Here is a 16,181-nt window from a genome sequence, read left to right as displayed (position 1 = left end):
CTGGACCCCAAGAAAGGGACTTTGTAGAGTGCCTTCATGATGGATTCTTAGAGCAGCTTGTATTGGAGCCTACCAGGGAGAAGGCAATTCTGGATTTGGTGTTATGTAATGAACTGGATTTGGTAAAGGACCTCGAGGTTAATGAGTCATTAGGAGGTAGTGACTATAACATGGTCAGGTTTAATTTACAATTGGAGAGGTGTCAGTGTTACAGTTGAATAAAGGGGACTATGGGGCCATGAGGGAGGAGCTGGCCAAAGGTGACTGGAAAGATACCCTAGCAGGGATGACAGTGCAACAACAATGGCAGGTATTTCTGGGAATAATACAGAAGGTGCAGGATCAGTTCATTCCTAGGAGGAAGGAAGATTCCAAGGGGAGTAAGGGGCAACCGTGGCTGACAAGGGAGGTCGGGGACAGTATAAAAATAAAAGAGAAGTACAACATAGCAAAGATGAGCAGGAAGCGAGAGGATTGTGTAATGTTTAAAGAGCAACAGAAGATAACTAACAAGACAATACGGGGAGAAAAGATGAGGTATGAAGGTAAGCTAGCCAAGAATATAAAGCAGGATAGTAAAAGCTTCTTTAGGTATGTGAAGAGAAAAAAAAATTAGTTGACCCTTGAAGACTGAAAAAGGTGAATTTATTATGGAGAACAAGGAAATTGGTACTTTGGATCTGTCTTCACTAAGAAGGACACAAACAATCTTCCTAATGTAGTAGTGGCCAGAGGATCTGGGGTGATGGAGGAACTGAAGGAAATCCACATTAGGAGGGAAACGGTGTTGGATAGACTGATGGGACTGAAGGCTGATAAATCCCCAGGGCCTGATGGTCTGCATCCTAGGGTACTTAAGGAAGTGGCTCTAGAAATCGTGGATGCATTGGTGATAATTTTCCAATGTTCAATAGATTCAGGATCAGTTCCCCTGGATTGGAGGGTAGCTAATGTCATCCCACTTTTTAAGAAAGGCAGGATCGAGAAAACGGAATTATAGACCAGTTAGCCTGACATCGGTGGTGGGGAAGATGCTGGAGTCAATTATAAAAGATGAAATAGCCGCATATTTGGATAGCAGTAACAGGATCGGTCTAGGTCAGCATGGATTTACAAAGGGGAAATTGTGCTTGACTAATCTTCTGGAATTTTTTGAAGATGTAACTAGGAAAATAGACGAGGGAGAGCCAGTGGATGTAGTGTACCTGGACTTTCAGAAAGCATTTGATAAGGTCCCACATAGGAGATTAGTGGGGAAAATTAGGGCACATGGTATTAGGGGTAGAGTGCTGACATGGCTAGAAAATTGGTTGGCGGACAGGAAACAATAGTAGGGATTAACAGGTCCCTTTCAGAATGGCAGGCAGTGACTGGTGGGGTACCGCAAGTCTCGGTGCTGGGACCGCAGCTATTTACAATATACATCAATGATTTGGATGAAGGTATTCAAAGTAACTAGCAAATTTGCAGATGACACAAAGCTTGGTGGCAGTGTGAACTGTGAGGAGGATGCTAATTTGAGGAAGGACATTCTTGCTATTGAGGGAGTGCAGGGTAGGTTTACAAGGTTAATTACCGGGATGGCAGGACTGTCATATGCTGAGAGAATGGAGCGGCTGGGCTTGTACACTCTGGAGTTTAGAAGGATGAGAGGGTATCTTATTGAAACATATAAGATTGTTAAGGGCTTGGACCCGCTAGAGGCAGGAAACATGTTCCCGATGTTTGGGGAGTCCAGAATCAGGGGCCACAGTTTAAGAATAATGGGTAAGCCATTTAGAAGGGAGACGAGGAAACACTTTTTCTCACAGAAAGTTGTGAGTGTGGAATTCTCTGCCTCAGAGGGCGGTGGAGGCAGGTACTCTGGATGCTTTCAAGAGAGCTAGATAGGGCTCTTAAAGATAGCGGAGTCAGGGGATATGGGGAGAAGGCAGGAATGGGGTGCTGATTGGGGATGATCAGCCATGATCACATTGAATGGTGGTGCTGGCTCGATGGGCCGAATGGCCTACTCCTGCACCTATTGTCTATTGCAAAGGCAATGTGTGCATTAAATTTCGTCCCTGAAACCACACACTTGTGGGATAAGTTGTGGCTGACAATAGGTTAAATTCCTCCAGAACATAACAGACTTTTGAATAAAAGTCTTCAATACTTCAATTACTGTTTGTCTCATTGCTTATTTCAATATGATTTGAGGTTTCATTTAAGGAACCATTGTCCATTATGTTGCTGAAACAATATCCAAACTTTGGGGAATAAAACCAGTTTTTAATTTATTTAATCTGAATGAATCAAACTGATGACAACTTTGAAGTACTAGTTAAGGACTATAACATTGGATTTGGGATATCACAAACTGAAAAGGCCTGTGAATGGAGAAAGCCACATGACCAGCAATAAACACTGAGGATCCACTTTACAAAATTTGAGAGCCCATTGGTCATGGTTTCTGAAGCAACTTTATTACCATCCTCCAAGCCAAATGGGACATTGGGAATTGTGCTGGACCACTAACCTTATTCTTATGTCCTCTGTGTTCTCTTATGACCTAAATGATTTAATTTGGCTTCATTAAAAATGTTACCAACTGTTTACATGATGAAACATTGGGTGAACCAGCAGTTCATGTTATCACAAATGTCAGGTATCTGGGAACACTTGGTAGGATGGGAAGCACCAATAGCAGGAAATCAACATTTTGGTCAAAGCCCCACTGGCAGGATCCTTAAACTGAAATCTTATCTCTTTCCACAGATGCTGCCTGGCTGGATGTTTCCAGCACACTCTTGTTTTGTTTCCAATTTCCAGCAGCTGCCGTTTAAAATCTTGGATACAGTTTTGGTATCTGGGATCACAACAAATAGGCAATGACAGGCTATGGGTGAAGTGTATACCAAAGCAAATAAATGTACCATAACTCCGTTTGGTTTCCAGAAAGCCGCAATGAGCTTCTACTCCATGTTGAGTCATAAGACTAGAATGACAGCAAGGATGAGATTCCTACATTGAAAATGTTTGCTTTGCAGTTATACTATTAAGTCAATTAATTAAATGAAAACAAAGCAAAATGATGAAAATCAAAAACTGTGTGCTGGAAATCTGGGAAAATAATAAAATGCTGAAAACACACTTAAACAGTATCTGGAAAGAAGCAGTTAATTTTTCAGGTCAAAGCCTCTGGTTAGGCAGTTCTCAGTATTGAACCATGCAATGTGTAAAGGGAACTCAGTCAGATGACGTAGTATGCATCTAGGAGCTCTTAAATGTAGCAGTTCAAGAAGTCCTGCAAAACAGCTTTGAAGGAGATACAGGCAAATGTTGTAAGAACAAATTGTAGTGAACAGAGTGAAAGATTGCTACACTGAATGGAGTTGGGTCGGGTACTTAACCAAGTAGTGAAAGCCATTGATGCAAGTAGATATCCCTTTATCTGAAGTGGTCGAGAACAGAAAGTCACACTTCATCCATCAAAGCATGAAATGATTCGAAGCTGCAGGCTCTGACTATGCCATTGGATGCCAGAGAAGGAAATAGGTGCTGGCATTGAATATGAGATAGCTCGCGAGAGAGAAACTTGGGAATGTTGCTGGTCTGAGTGACAGATTCATATGTTGATTAGCTTATGCTTGTATACAGGCCAGGCTTCGCAGTGCTCCAGAGCCAGAACCAAAGACCTGTCTATTTAGTGCCATCAGACAAGTTTTGGAAGCATTAATCAGACCGAATTAGCAACTGAATTGAGAAAGGAAATCATGTCTGTCTTTTTAAGGAATTAGTACAGGTGTCAGAGGTTATGGGGAAAAGGCAAGAGAATGGGGTTAGGAGGGAGATATAGATCAGCCATGATTGAATGGCAGAGTAGACTTGATGGACTGAATGTCCTAATTCTACTCCTCCTCCTTATGATCTTAAGAGGACTGCTGAGGGAATTGTGGTTGGTGTGTTAGATATAGAGCCGAAAAAATGCCACTTAATAGACATCATGAAGTTGAATTAAAAAGAGTGCTAACAATGTGAATGAAAGTTGGCATATAACAGAAAATAGAGTAATAGCATTTTTGACCCAGAAAGAAATGCATAGTTGAATTCTCTACAGGTCAGCACAAAGGCCATTGTTTTTCTCAGCATACGTTAATAATTCACATCTTGAGTAAACTAGGCATAGTTTATATACTTCTATATACTTCTGAACATTCTAGGTAACAGAAAACATGCAATGTACCGAGCTGCAGGCTGGTTTAGGAACTTACTGGAGGGCATTCTAAAAGACACAATCCATCTGCATTTGGAAATGAAAGGACTGATTAGGGTAGTCAGTGCAACTTCGTATATGGACAAAATTTGTGTCTCACCAATTTGTGTGTTTTTGAAGAGGCATTGATGTGTGTATGAGAGAAATAAATCACAGGGGTATGTCAATATTTGTAGGGGAAATGGGACATGGGATTGCATTCGTGGAAGATGGTAGATATTCAATGGATTGAATGACCGCTTTGCATGCCATTATAAGTGTAAGATAATAAAAGGAATGAAATTGCAAGGTGATGGCAAGATGACAGTTAAAATGGGAGTGTTTAAGAAGGAACTGCAGATGCTGGAAAATCGAAGGTACACAAAAATGCTGGAGAAACTCAGCGGGTGCAGCAGCATCTATGGAGCGAAGGAAATAGGCAACGTTTCGCGCCGAAACCCTTCTTCAGGGGAGTACCTGGATTACTTTTTACATCGAGCAAGTACAGAATCAATGAGCCAAATGACATCCTCCTACACTGTTGCCATTCCATAATTCTGCAAAAGGTTCAATATATTGTACCAACAAATGGTAGACACAAAATGCTGGAGTAACTCAGCGGGACAGGCAGCATCACAGGAGAGAAGGAATCAGTCTGAAGAAGGGTCTTGACCCGAAATGTCACCCATTCCTTTTCTCCAGAGATGCTGCTTGTCCTGCTGAGTTACTCCAGCATTTTGTGTCTACCTTTGATTTAAACCAGCATCTGCAGTTCCTACCTACACATCTTGTGCTGGCAAATGTTGTTAGTTGTGACCTGACTGCCTTCAATAAAGGAGATTTGTTACTAGTTGGACCGCAGGACCTGTTTCCACACTGTATCACTCTATGACTCTATGTTAATAGTCCTGCTGTCATGCGCCTTGGTACAGGGAATCCCAAAGAGCCAAAGATAACAGAGTTAGTAAAGCAAAAGCAACCTAGCATCAAATTAAGCACTGCTATCAGAAACAACAGTGTTGTTCCTAGCACCGTTCAGTCATTGTAATTAATATCAGGAGACTATAGTCTAAATTGGGAAAATTGTCTCGCACTCCGGTCAAGCATAGTCGTATCTTATAGTTAATGTCTCAGATTCCTCCACCACAATCCCTTGGTACATATTATCTCATTGATATGACAGGTTCACACAGGCATTAGTACAGTATTTACGATATGCAGAAACACCCCAGCAAGTCCTCAATGTTGACTCCATGAATTTTAGTGGCACTGGTTCGAACCTACTTTCCTCTCACTACTGAATCAGTGAGTACATCTTCCTGGGAGGGGAAATATTTAAGATGAGAAGGAAACTATTATAGAAGTTGCCCCTCAGATTCCTAATAAATCTTTTCCCCTTCACCTTAAACCTATGTCCTCTGGTCCTCGATTCACTTACTCTGGGCAAGAGACTCTGTACATCTACCCGATCTATTCCTCTCATCATTTTACATCTCTCTATAAGATCACCCCTCCATCCCCCTGCGCTCCAAGGAATAGAGTCCAAGCCTAATCAACCTCTCCCTATAGCTCACACCCTCTATTCCTGGCAACATCTTCGTAAATCTTCTCTGTACCCTTTCCAGCTTGACAACATCTTTCCTATAACATGGTGCCCAGAACTGAACATATTGCTCTAAATGCAACCTCACCGATGTTTTATACAACTGCAACATGACCTCCCAACTTCTATACTCAATACTCTGACTGATGAAGGCCAATGTGCCAAAAGCCTTTTTGGCCACCTGATCTACCTGCGACTTGACCTTCAAGGAACCATGCACCTGCACTCCTACATCCCTCTGCTCTAAAACACTCCCGAGAGGCCTATCATTCACTGTGTAGGTTCTGCCCATTTTAGACTTCCCAAAATGCAACACCTCACATTTCTCTGTATTCCATCAACTACTCCTCAGTCCACCTGGCCTATCGATCAAAATCCTGCCGCAATTTTTCACAACCATCTTCACTATCTGCAATACCACCTACTTTTGTATCATTTGCAAACTTGCTAATCTTGCCGTGTATGTTTTCATCCACATCATTGGGGGGGCTGCATTTAGAGTATTGTGTTCAGTTTTGGGCACCATGTTATAAGAAAGATGTCAAATTGGAAAGGGTGCAGTGAAGATTTACGAGGATGTTGCCAGGCCTCGAGGGCCTCAGCTATAGAGAGATGTTGAGCAGCCTAAGACTCTATTGCTTGGAGGGCCGGAGGATGAAGGTTGATTTTATAGAGGTGTATAAAATCATGAGAAATAGATCGGATAGATGCACATGTTTACGAAAGAACTGCAGATGCTTGAAAAATCAAAGGTAGACAAAAAAGCTGGAGAAACTCGGCGGGTGAGGCAGCATCTATGGAGCGAAGGAAAAGGTGACTTTCGGGTCGAGACCCTTCTTGGTGTGGACTGATGTGGATAGATGCACATTGTCTCTTGCCCAGAGTAGGGGAATCAAGAACCAGAGGACATAGGTTTAAGGTGAGGGGGCAAAAGCTAATAGGAACCCGAGGGGTAACTTTTTTACACAAAGAGTGGTGGGTGTATGGAACAAGCTGCCGCAAGAGAGTTGAGGCAGGTATTATCGCAATGTTTAAGAAACATTTAGACAGGTACTACATGTATAGGACAGGTTTAAAGGGATATGGGCCAAACACAGGCAGGTGGCACTAGTGTAGATGGGATGTTGGCTGGTGTGGGCAAGTTTGGCCAAAGGGCCATTTTCCACTGTAAGATTCTATCACTCTATTAAGGTGTGAGGGGAAAGATTAGGGTGAGAGAGGAAAGATTTAAAAGGGTTTGAAGGGCAACTTATTTACACAAAACATGGAAAAACTGTAAGAGAAAGTGGTAGCTGAGGGTACAATAATGACTTTTAAGAAATGACAGGTACATTAACAGGAAAGGTTGGAGGGATATGGGCCAGGCACAGGCACTTGAGTATAGCTAGGATCGGCAATCTGTTAGCATGGACAAGTTGGGCCCAAGGTCATGTTTCTATTCTGTATAGCTATTGGATTCAATGACTAGCAGATGGAAGAAGCAGGGAACAGCAGGGCAACAGCTATTTCATGGGTTGAGGCTGTGGTCTCAACGCAAAAGGTCAAACTGTTCATTTCCCTTCACAGATGCTGACTGTGTTCCTCAAGCAGTTTGTTTTTTGTTGTAGTGATAAAGGGCTTGGCTTCGCAACTACCTTATCTTTAGCCAAGTTATCCTGGTGCAAACACAATGCTGTCACCTACACCACAAAGTGGATAATTGGTCAAGAATGTTCTATTCACAAAGCATTACAAACCCAATCTAACAAACTACGAGCCCATCAGTCAATTCTGCATCGTCAACAATGAGATGGAAGATGTTGATACCAATGCTTTTAAGTGCATCTATTCACATCATCAACCTTCAGGCTATGTTCTGGCAAGAACATATGACTCAAGACTTCAACAAAGCCTTTGTCTTTACCTAGACAAATTCCAGGATAAAGGATAGAATGATTACTATTGATATTCAAACAATTTTACAGAATCAGACATCAACAAGCTTTGTATGGGAAGGAACTGCAGATGCTGGTTTACACCGAGGATGGATACAGGTACAGATAGAAGATAGGTGTAGGTGAGGCAGAGGTTCACGTACCTCCATCAACCTCATCTACTGTATCCACTGTTCCAGGTATGGACTCTTAAATATAGGCGAGACCAAGTGTAGACTCGATGAACATTTCGCTGAACACCTCCGCTCGGTCCGCCTAGGCCAACGTGATCTCCCGGTTGCTCCCCCTCCCATTCCCCCTTTAACTCCCCCTCCCATTCCCCCTTTACCTCCCCCTCCTATTTCCCCTTTAACTCCCCCTCCCATTCCCACACTGACCATGCTGTCCTCCACTGTCAGAGTGAGACCCAATGCAAATTGGAGGACCACCTCATATTTCGCATCAGCAGCTTACAATCCAGCGGTATGAATATTGATTTCTCTAACTTCAAGTAACCCTTGCTTTCCCTCTCTCTGCATCCATCCCCCACCCTAGTTCTCCGACTAGTTTCACTATCCTGATTAATTTTACCGATTGTATGCCTCCTTGTCACCTTCCCCTCAGCTAACAATGAATCATTCAACATTTCCTTATCTGTCGTTTTCACACCTTACTGCTCCATATCTCTGGACTCCCTCTCCCCTGACTCTCAGTGTGAAGAAGGATCACAAAACATCACCCATTCATTCTCTCCAGAGATGCTGCCTGTCCTGCTGATTTACTCCAGCATTTTCAGTCTATCAACAAGCTTTGGTGTATGTGAATCAAAGGGAAAGTGATTATAGTTATCAGAGGTCAATTGTCCCAGAGATCAGTTATCACTGCAGGAATTCCTTAGAACAGTGTCCTAGGACCAATCATTTTCAGCTGTTTTATCAATGATCTGATCTCCCTTCTGGCATAATGTTAAGAAATTGAGATATCTATTTGTTTATTATTATCAAATGTAGTGAGATACAGTGAAACACTTTGTTTTGCAATCTTTTGAGATAAATCACACCATACATGTAGATTAACCCTTATTAATCCATGCCATTTATAATCTCCACTACACATATATGCAAGCCACCCATTACATGGTATTACGGTACTACACGGTACTGCACTAACAAGGTCAGCCAGCTCTCAGAAGCCACGCCGAGCTGGATATGAATGGCTGGCAGTTTAAATGTTCTGGATTACTTATGGAATAAAGACTAATCTTTCACTATGTGTGTTGTTGTGGATAATTCACAAACAATACACGAGGACATCAGGTACTGCAAAAAGAGGCAGGAAACAATGCAGAACATGGAGTTACAACTACAGTTAAAGTGCAGATATTTAAAAAAGTGCAAGAGCTGTAACAAAGTGGACTGGGACTTCAGGAATACGTCTTGAAAACAAAACGTCTTCAATAATTTTATAATGGGGAAGAAGCTGGTCTTAAACGTGGTGGGATATGCTTTGAAGCTTTAATATCTTCTGTCTGACAGAAGAGGGGCAAAGATACAAACATCACAGAGCTTGGAAATATACTGCTGTGTCATCTTCGGCCCTCCGACTAATTGCTAGAACTCTGTGCACAATAGCCTGTAGGAGTGCCATGTCTAGATAAATTGCAGGGGTTCAAAAAAGCATCTCACTACCACCATTACCAATGGCAATTATTAGAGGGTGATAAATGCTGGCCCTGCCAGCAACATGCACATCCTATAAATGAATTTTAGAAATAAATGAGGAAAGTATTTACTGTGCTTCCTCGTTACTATGGCACTGATGATATGGAGTCATTTGTTGTTAGTTTCCTCTTCACCTAAGGGGCTCAGGACACTTATCAGCTCATTTCTATTTATGTGTTGCCAGGCAGTGGGATGTTGATTAATGAAAGATGCAATATTTTTTTATCTTATGCAATATTTTTCTTTAACCTCGCTCCTGGCATTAAAGAGCTACACGAAAGAGTTTCAATTAGGTTCCACGTCCAGAAAATCAGTCAATAGAAAGATCTGTTCTATCTCTTTTCCTTTCACAGAAGCATCTAGTCAGCAGTTGACAAGATAGTGAAATAAGAGGAATCCCTGGTATAGACCAGTGCTCTATTACCCTGCAAATTCCAGAAAAAGTCTCAAACAAAATGAGCACTAATTCATGAAAACTGAAAGACTGGGGAAGTTGTAAATAAGAAGATGCAACCTGTTCGTCGCATAATTAAAGAACAATTAGTTTGAATCTTGCAGAAATTAGACCACCAAAAACATGTCAATTACTTAGTGGGACATTATTACAGTGTTATTTTATCATTACAATCCTTCTCCTTGGCTTTTACCATCATCCCCTCAACATAATGGCTACACAACAAGAAGAACAACCATTTTAGCAGGTCCAGTACAGGCATTTACAGTAACTAACATATCCCTTTTCACGACAACACAGAACATAAACCAGCTAATAAAATATGTTCTAAAATGTGGTTTAAAGTGGGAAGCATGGCTTCCAATTTTCACACAGCAAGATCCCATTAATAGTGTTATGAAAATGACCACAATATTTGTAATAGCAGTGTTCAGTGATATATATTGTCCAGATCAGAAGGAATAACTCCCTGCTCTTTCCTGAAATAATACTACAGGATAGTTTATGTCCACTTGGGAGAACAGGTGGGAGCTTAGTCTAATAGCTCAAGTAAAGAAGGCAGAGTGTGGCTCTACCTAATGATTGCTCAGGTGTCAGGCTAGGTTCATTTGCTCAAATTTCTTAAGTTGCTGGAGGAAAGCTCCAAAAGACTACTGGTTAACATCTGTATGGTTAACATCTCCCCTTGTCAGAGACACACCACTTCTCTTATTGAATCAAACGAGACAGATTGTTAGAAGTATAACCCTTTAATGTTTTAATGTATTGGGGTAGTAGTTTCTAGGCTGCATTGAAAATGGTGCAGTGTTAAGTATGGAAAGTTGGAATGAAATCTTAATCAAATCCGTACTTAGTACCTTGTAGTGAGTGTGGTTTGTCTCAAGATCTTGCTTCCCTACAATTACAAATAGGCTGCTGGTAGATTCTGGGATGCAGTCACACTTAGCTCTAGATAGCTAGATGCCAAAGCAGGGCAGGAGATAGGAAGGGGTTGCACTACTATGATGGGACTCCACTACTAAGAGTGGTGTTACTGCACGACTATAATGGGAGGAGTATTCCTGCACTTCTGGTTCCATGCTTATAGAAGCACAGTGAAACACAGCACAGAAACAGGCCATAGACACAAAATGCTGGAGTAACTCAGCAGGGCAGGCAGTATCTCTGGAAAGATGGAATGGGTGACGTTTCAGGTCGAGACCCTTCTTCAGACTGGGGTTATCCAGACATCACAGAAACAGGCCTTGGTCCACAAGTCCACATCCATTTTTATATCAATCCTATCTCAGTCACTTTATTTTCCAACATTCCCATCAACTGAGAACATTTCAATCAACCCTGATCCACCCCCACCCCCACCACCAAAATCCATCCATTCATCTACTCACTGGAGGCACTTACAACCACCAACCCACAATTCTTCACATTGCTTACAATAGAGCAAAACTTCAAGTTGGTCGCTGTTTTTGTGATATCCTTTAAGGATAGCTGGTTGTGTTACTCTAAAACTAGAAAATCTAATGGGAATTTAACTGGAGTATAAGCATCACCACCATTTTGATGAAGAATATTTATTTTATATGCACCTTACAGGAGCAAACTTTATTTTAGAACAATGGCAAAAACATCTCCAGAGCAACTAAAAACTTTGGATATGTATTCAGCAATGTTTAGGTGTAAGAAATTTGCCCCTCTAACTTTGTGTCTCTGTTTAACAGGGTCGAATTTCAACCCTATTGTACGAACTAAGCCGCTGTGTGTATCTGTTCAATGACATCAAATTTCAGCATCATTGTATGTACTAACCTACTGATGTGAACAGAAGTACAGAAAGTCAGAGATTATTCCTAGAACCATTTTCCGACTGCTATGTGTGCTTCGGCATCTAGATACAATCCTGAGCTGCAGCTAGTAGAACCCAGTCCAGACTGTTGTTGAAATAAAACAAGCCTATCATTGCTTGTCTAAAGGAATGGCTTATATAAATACATTGAACAGCTTAGCCACCCAAGTCACCGAGAAAATTTAGAGACAAATTTAGAGAAGGGTCCTGACACGAAACGTCAATAAAGTATCAATCAATCAATTCTCCAGAGAATCTGCCTGGCCCGCTGAGTTACTCCAGTCCTTTGTGTCTTTTTCATCTAGAACATGCACTTGTTTTTTGCTCATGGATATTTCAAGTTAATGCTTTCTTTTTCCAAAATTCTTCCACTTAGAGATGAGTTGCATCAGCCTCTAGCAATTTATGTGGGAGAAACTACATGATGACGAGTGGTTGGCTTGGTAACCCGGCTGATGTAGGAGCTGACATGGCTTTTTGCCATGTGACTTGCATCTTTTTATAGACCAGTAATTGGGTTCAATGAGTTGGGATTTAATCTCCTCAAAAAATCGTGTTGTGTTATTCATGGAGTACCAACACCATTGTGAACATAAATAACAGTGGAAGTGGGAATATCAGTTGATATTTTAATTCTACATATGATCAAACAGCTCACAGGTAATTACCGACTAGATTCACTGCAACTGGCCTCTTAGGCACATTCGGAAGAGCAGTGTAGGAGACTGCTGTTTTGTTTTAATAATCTTACTAACATCATTCAAAAGAGAAAGCACCTTGTGGTAAAGTTGCTGTTCACACCACCCACCCTAACCTACTCACATATTTCCCCTTTAAAGGGAGAATCTTCTATCTATCACAAACACCTACAAACTCTGATATGAACTCTGGCAGACATTTTTGGATGAGTGAGGAATTCAACCATTGCAACTGGATGTAAGATGTTGGTGTGAATTCCCAACCTTTGGTGGTATATTTCCCAACCGTTCCGGATGGAAAGCTACAGCCAGTAGGATATCAGGTGGTGGTCAACAGCAAGCTGGGTGTGTACTAAAATGTCCAACAAGCTCTCACTGGAGGGAAGAAAGCGCTAGGAGTTAGATGGTAATGGGTTACAGTGAACCCTTTCCTTGTGAAAAAGAAAAAACTAAAGAAGGCATATGGTATGCTTGCCTTTATTGCTAGGGGCATACAAGAGCCAGGAAGTTATGATACAGAGCCATTGGACTATGCTTAGGCCACATTTGGAGTATTGCATGCAGTTTTGGCCACCTCATTACAGGAAAGATGTGGAGGGTTTAGAGGAGGTTTACCAAAATGCTGTCTTGATTAGCGGGGTTCAGCTACAGAAAGAGGTTTGATAAAGACTTGGATTGTTTTGTCCTGAATGCCAGAGGTTGAGGCGAGACTTGATAGAAGTGTGTAAAATTATGAAAGGCATAGATAGGATAGACAGTCAGAACCTTTTTCCCAGGATGGAATTGTCCACACTAGATGTAATAGCTATAGGGTGAGAGGGGGGAAATATAATGATGTGTGGGGGACATTGTCTTACACAGAGGGTGGTGAGAGCCTGGAATGCATTGACTGGAGTGATGTTGATACGATAATGGCGTTTAAGAGGCTTTTAGACAGGCACATGGAAGTGCAGTAAATATAGCGATATGAATCACTTGCAGGTGGATGAGATCAGTTTAGCTTGGCATCATGTTCGTCACAAACATGGTAGACAGAAGGGCTAGTTCCAGTTCTGTACTGTTCTATGTTATATGTAAAATGAAACAAAAACTGTGGCAGGACTTAGACAGATGCAATATAATCTCACCATTGAACATTTGGTTTGGAACGTAGCAAAATAGGGAGTATTTACACTGGCTTTGCACTCCAAAATGGATTTCCCCTGAATTTGCTCATACCTTTCAGCTTTCTGTCATCTGTCTGATGAGCCCAGCCTAGCACAAATGTAACAGTGGCCAGCAGTCTCACAGCAACAGATATTGCTGTTCCTCCTCTTACAGAGCACTTGGGAGATGCTGAACAAGAACCGGGCATTACAACAATTGTCAGGACACCTGGTGCAGGTGGAAGTGATTTGTTTCTGCGGCTCTCGAGGTTTATTAATGATTACTGCCACTGGCAATGTCATTTTCATTAATTTTACTTTCTTCCTTAATCTGCCTCAACAGATTTGGATTTGTTTCTCATTCTGCCCAGTCCCCTTTCCCGTGCACCATGAACATAATGAAATGGTCTTTCACTTTCATTGCCTCTTTGCCGTCCTCTCATCATTTATTTAGTTAAATATATAATAGGGCCAGAACTGATGAAGGGTCTTCAACATGAAATGTTAACTTTGTTTCACTTCCCACAAATGCTGCCTGCTAAGAATCAATTTCTACTTATTACTGATCCTGGGGGATGATGTTGGGGGAGTCCACCAGGGGCCACAGTTTAAGAATAAGTGATAAGCCATTTAGAACGGAAATAAGGAAATACTTTTTCACATAGAAAGTTATGAGTCTGTGGAATTCTCTGCCTCAGAAGGTGGTGGTGGCCGATTCTCTGGATGCTTTCAAGAGAGAATTGGATAGAGCTCTTAAAGATAGCAAAGTCAGGGGATATGGGGAGAAAGCAGGAACGGGGTACTGATTGTGGATGATCAGCCATGATCACATTGAATGGCGGTGCTGGCTCGAAGGGCCAAATAGCCTACTCCTGCACCTATTGTCTATTGTCTTATCGCATCTCAATTGTATTGGACTACACAGTGCCTAATGACTCTAATATCTATATAACTAAAAATCTAATTTTGACCACTTCTTGTCTGCACTGTATATTGATTTTAGAAAAAATGCTACCATATATCGCTATGATTTTTGGCTATCTTACTCACAGTCCTCCTCTGCTGATGCAACCCTGTGGATTTTTCCGATCGATGAAAAATAAAAAAGTTATGAATGTTTAAAAAATCTTGAGATCAGCTGATTGATCCTCTAGCCTGTCAATCACCATGATTAAGGTAACGAGTTTAAGAAGGAACTGCAGATGCTGGAAAATCGAAGGTAGACAAAAATGCTGGAGAAACTCAGCGGGTGCAGCAGCATCTATTGAGCGAAGGACATAGGCAATGTTTCGGGCCGAAACCCTTCTTCAGGTAACGTCCCTTCCGGGGGGGGGGGGGCAGGACTATAAAACTCCAGATGCCTGGACGTGAGTCAGTCACTCTGGAAGATCATGAGGGAGAGTCCATAACTGTGATTCTAAGCTGTGAATCAACTGATATGTGAGTCTGCAATGTATTTGCAATAAATGATTTGTTAGCCCTAAGTGACAATGCAATGAGTTGTTTGGCCTGCCTTGCCTGTGCTTGAAACTGCAATGCAAAATTGGAAATGAAGTGACAATGCAATGAGTTGCTTGGCCTGCCCTGCCTGTGTTTGAAACTGCAATGCAAAATTGGAAATGAAGTGACAATGCAATGAGTTGTTTGGCCTGCCCTGCCTATGCTTCTTCTTCTTCTTCTTCTTCTTCTTCTTCTTCTTCTTTCGTATGGCGTGCACAGCCTAAAGTTGTAGGACAACTTGTTCTAATTGATCTTATTTTATTGTGCACGCCAGGTTGATTGCATTGTCGAAACAGGGCGGACCATGTGAAGGTTGCAATCTTCCACCCCAAGGGACCTGTTAATCCATACTCTTTATTTCTTATCTGCCAACCAATTTTCTATCCATGCCAGTACCCTACCCCCGATACCATGTGCTCTAACTTCGCCCACTGAACTCCTTATCAAAGGCTTCCTGGAAGACCAGATATACTACATCCACTGGCTCTCCCTTGTCCATTTTCCTAGTTACAGCCTCTTGAGACGGGATTTCACACAAGCATGGGATATCACTATGATGGAAAATCCACCAGAACACTGGTTGCAGGTAGCTAATTAAAAGGTCCTTAATTGCTTGTATGTATCATTAAATGTTTTAATTCATGTTTGTGTTTCTAGATTTTAATCTTTTTGTTTTGCATTGTAAAACTATTTATTTGTTCTTAGGATAGTAATAACTAAAACTTTTTAAGAGCTATTGAATGTTAGATACAAAAAGATATCATCATTTATGAGTCCAGAGGTAAATCCACCAGCTGGCTGCAAAAGTGTTCTTATCTTTTATGGGCAGGGCCTGGTTTGCATGTCTCTCTCCAAACCACTCACATGATTCCGCTCCGCTCCGCTGCCAAAGCTCATATTCCTGCTTCCTGCTCTGACAACAAATTCCACCCACAATGCTGTCTGACTTGCTGAGTATTTCCAACATTTTCTGCTTTTACTTCAGGTCTTTAGCAACCACATCATTTTGCTTCTAGGCAGAGAATGAAGACAATTGGCAAAATAACCTAAAGTAACACAAGGGAATTAAA

The sequence above is a fragment of the Amblyraja radiata genome, chromosome 10 (assembly GCF_010909765.2).
Source record: "Amblyraja radiata isolate CabotCenter1 chromosome 10, sAmbRad1.1.pri, whole genome shotgun sequence".
Lineage (NCBI taxonomy): Eukaryota > Metazoa > Chordata > Chondrichthyes > Rajiformes > Rajidae > Amblyraja > Amblyraja radiata.
This window is presented reverse-complemented; position numbering follows the sequence as displayed.